Source organism: Chinchilla lanigera, unplaced genomic scaffold (genome assembly GCF_000276665.1).
Source record: "Chinchilla lanigera isolate Chin_1 unplaced genomic scaffold, ChiLan1.0 scaffold00047, whole genome shotgun sequence".
Classification (NCBI taxonomy): Eukaryota; Metazoa; Chordata; class Mammalia; order Rodentia; family Chinchillidae; genus Chinchilla; species Chinchilla lanigera.
Window position 1 is genome coordinate 1593981 of NW_004955448.1, and position 4627 is coordinate 1598607.

General features: G+C 38.0%; 1 long non-coding RNA gene across 1 annotated transcript in view; it reads left to right on the forward strand.

Moving 5' to 3' along the window:
- The window catches only part of LOC102024176, a 23887-nt gene extending 22221 nt beyond the window's left edge, over positions 1-1666 (forward strand). The window contains exon 3 of the long non-coding RNA XR_262454.1: positions 1217-1666. This is a non-coding gene — a long non-coding RNA (uncharacterized LOC102024176). The remainder of the gene's footprint in view (positions 1-1216) is intronic.
- The last annotated feature ends 2961 nt before the right edge of the window (positions 1667-4627 follow it).

The window sequence follows — 4627 nt, forward strand, 5'->3', positions numbered from 1 at the left end:
AAAAAAAAACAAAACAAAACAAAACAAAACAAAACAAAACAAAAGCAACAACAACCATTGAGAATAGTCCATGATTATTTGATTGATCACTCATGTATGGCTCTATTTGTTTTCCCTAGAGACCACTTTGGAGAAACCAGGGTATAGTACAACAACCATCGATAATTTCCTGCCATTTCTCTCTGTAACTCACTATTATTTGTCTATTTGTTTTCCTGAGAAACTATCTTGAAGATACCAATAGGTAAAATAACAACCATTGACAATGTCCTACCACTTTGTCTGTAATTCGGTGTATCCCCCTGCTGCTTTGTTGTCCTTCTTTTACTCTTTAAAATTAAAAAAAAAAAAAAGAATGAGAGCTAATATGAACAGGGTTTCGTCAGGGAGGATGTTCAAGATGTTCTAAAATTACACTATGGTAATTCACAACTCTGAAAAAAACCACTGAATTTTATGCTTGAATAGGGTGAATTTTGCCAGATGTAGTGTTGCACACCTATAATTGCAACACTTGGGAGGCTGATGCAGTGGCATCACTGCAGGTGTGAGACCAGCCTGGGCCATATACTGAGTTCAAGGCTGGTCTGAACTTCAGACAAAAGGAGAATTTCATGGTATGTAAATTATATACTGATAAATGTGTTTTATATATTTAAAATGTGATTGGAAAAATGGTTAATGTATAAATAAAAACTTATTACAGTAAAAGACACATGGCCATTAATCCCCCTCAAAATACACCCCTTTTCTTTGAACACACTTATCCGATCATTCTTGCTACTTTCTGAAGCAGTTTTAGAAGTCCTATTTCGTGAATGTCTCTGGTTGTCCTGTCATTGCTGCCTCAAAGTCCTGAGTTAATTCAAAACATTTCCCTTTCATGACCATTTTGACTTGGGGAATAGTCGGAAGTTGTGTAGTGCCATATCTGATGAATAAGGAGGATAAGGACACATCAGGAAGTGTTTAATAAGACTGCTTTCTGTGGGATGGCACTGGCAGCAGTACTCACCGTATTTTTTAAATCACACCTCATGGAGACACTCATGACAGAGGATTTCCAGAATGCTTCAGAAAGTGGCAAGAATGAACAAAAAGTGTGTTTAGAGGAGGAGGAGTATTCTGAGGGGGATTAATAGCAATGTGTCTTTTATTGTTAAAAATTTTAAAAATTTAAACATTCACATATATTTTTATACTGTGTTTTTTTCAGGCTGTCAAAGTACCCACAACAGTGCAATTAAGACAGTCACGAAAGAAGCCTTCCAGCACTGCTTCAGAAAGTGACAAGAACAATATATAACACACACATACATGTGCTCTGTGGCCTTAGATAGGTTATTTATTTGCTCTGTGTCTTAACTTTATATGTCTATAGAGTCCTGGGAGGATTTATCTACATGTTTAAGTTTAATAGATATTAATATATGATTACTACTTCAAGTGATATATAGATCACTTGACACTATACCTGGCATAGAGCATAACTCAGATTATGCCAGCTATTACCTTAAATTCTCTGTGTTACAGAAAACCTCTTTTAAAATGCCTTTTTCTGTGTACAAAATAGTTAGCCATCCTCTTCCATATAATTTGTTGATCTTATATTTGAAAATCATAATTATTGAGCCCTCTCCCAGTTCACCTCTCTTCATAATGAATAAAATCAGATTTACAATACTTAACTGAGTGGTAATTTTACATTTTTCTGCTTGACGTGATTAAGCATGTCTTTTGTTAAACCACTCCAAGAAGGCAGGGCCTATGCCTCCTTCTGTTCAACTCTGAATTACCAGTGCTAGTCCAGGGCAAGACACACAACAGAGCTCAAAAGATTCCTGACGAATGAATGAAGGAATGGTTATGTGTTATACCTGTTCAGCGAGTGGCCTTCCTGTAAAGGGTGATTCTCAGTGAGGGAAGGGGTGTGGAGAGAAGCAGGTTGTCATACAGGATACAGGCTGTCATCTATGAATCACCTGGGTGATTCTCTAAGGTTACTTGACACCTTCTCCCCAGGGCATAGCATACCAGAATTTACAGGGTGCTATTTTCAGGTACATGAAGGCTCACTTTACCTAAAATATATCTGACACAACTAGTCACTGGTGACAGAAATTTCTTTAGTAGTACACAGACCCTCTCATTCATAGTCAGAGGTCAAAGTGAAGGTACAAATGCATTTCTTCAGCTAGTGTGATATGACAGAAACATTGTTGATTGGACCAGGAGTCAACAAAGCTGGACTTTGGACTTGCCTCCACTTTGGACATAAGTATATGACAGGAAGGGAAGTGAGGTGACTACACAGGCTGCTGAGTGTCCAGAGGCGTAGAGAACCGCAGCAAGGGCAAGCACGGAGACAACAAGATGTTAACAGCAGCACCATCTCACAGTTTTGCTTAAGCCTACCCTCTCTTGAGCCCATCTGCTTTCGGCTGTCAGTGTGAAAACCTCGTAAGTCACACTGGCCAAGCTAGGGTCTTCCTTGGCAATCCGGATATCTGATCACCGGCCCACCAAGTGACATTTCCACAGGGAAGCCGCAGCGGGGTTCATTGTCTGCTGTGTTCTACCTTCGCTCTTATTTCTCAACACGTGTTAGTTGTTTTTCAGCAGAGTGCCCGTGCTAGTTCATGTTCACCTTTTCATCCGGGCTAATGCCCAAAGCCCTGTGCTGTGCTTCAACTCTGTTTTTAACCTTTTGAATTGTAAAATATCCACACATAACACATAGAAGTATGAACTGTTATTAATGAACTGTTCTCAAGTCAACATCTGTGTAACATATATACAGCTTACACAAATACACAGGTTGCATTACATTACATATATATGTATATATATATCATATGCACATAAAAATGTTACATTAATTTTTTGTAAGGTAAACCTCAATAGGAATTATTTTTTAAAGAGAAAGAAATGATACATTGTAAAAACCTCAGAAAGCCCCAAGCATAGCCCCTCTTCAATTCCAAAGTCTCTATTCCTCCCTCAAAAAATCATCATCTATCATCTTGCCAGGCATGGTGGCGCAGACCTATAATCTCAGCACTTGGGAGGCTGAGGCAGGAGGATAACCATGAGCTTGAGGCCAGCCTGGGCTACATAGTGAGTTCAAGGACAGCCTGGACTATGCAGGGAGACTCTGTCTAAAAAAAAAGTCATCTTGCCTTTTATGGTATTTACTTTTCTTGCTTTTCTTTATGGATTTATTACCTAAGTAATCTCCAAAACCAATAGTTTAATTTTGCCTTCTTTCAAACTTTATGGAAACATAACTGTGTAATATATGTTCCTCTGTGTTAGACCTCTTCCATTCAATATTGTTTTCTAGATTCACCCACATTATTGCTTATGGCTATAATGTACAGATTTTCTTTTCTTTTATTTATTTCTTTTATTTTATTTCTTTTATTTCTTTTATTTTCTTTTTATTCCCTAGCAAAGGGACATTCCACAATGTATATATTTTATGGTAGGAGGGTACTAGGGTTGTGGTATATACCCTAGCAATACTGCTATGAACATTCATGTACATGTGCTCAGATTTACCTGGACACATTTCTGTTGCATGTACATCTAAAGTAGGACTCTGGTAACCTGTGGGGTGGTACGTGTGCATTCACCTTTACTAGGTAATGACAAACTTGCTGAAACAATTGTATCAGTTCGTGCTCTACCCAACAGTGAAGAAGATACTTCCTACTGTTAGAGTTTTAATTTTAGCTGATCTGTTGAAAAGTAGAATTTCATTATCATTTTAATGTACATTCCTACCCCATGATTTTAGAGGGATTTTAGTGCCCTTCTTAGGATTATACACCCTGTTTAACTTTTTTCTGAGTATTTTCCTACCTACCAGCATATGTTTGTTATCTATTTTTGCATCACAGATCATGCCAAAACTTATTGATTTAAAACAATAAACATTTATTATCTCACACACCCATTTGTGTAGGTCAGGAATCTGGGAGTGCCTTAGCTGAGTATTTCCGGCTCAGTCTCTCCTGAGGTTGAGTCAATGTCTGCAGTCATCTGAAGGCTTATCTGAGACCAGAAGATTCAGTGTGAAGTCAGCTCATGCGCATGCCTACAAGTCAGTGCTGATGTTGGCAGGCGGCCTCCATTCCTGTGCACATGGACATCTCCAGCCAGCTGCCCTAAGTATTTCATGACATGGTAGTAGTCCTCCCCTAGAGTGAGTCATCCAAGACAAAGACAAGGAGTAAACCACAATACCTCTCACGATCTGGCCTGGAAATCACTTCCACCATCTTGTATTCAAAACATAGTAAGGCACCAAATACAGACCACAGAATTACACTTCATATTTTGAAGGACAGAGGACCAAAAAATTGGGGAATGTGCTTTAAAACTGCTGGACATATAATATAAAATCTTATGATTTCTATCTTTTGGCAAGTACCAAAATCATCATTATTTTAGGCATCAAATAAAGAATTTCAATTCAATAATTTAAAAATTCCTTGGAAAACATTGGAGAAGACATAAGAAACATGCATAACCTGAAAGTATCTTCTCAGGAGATTCTCACTAATAATAAAGGGAATAATAATAACTTTATGGTGGAAACACTTGGCCAAAACAACTATGACCA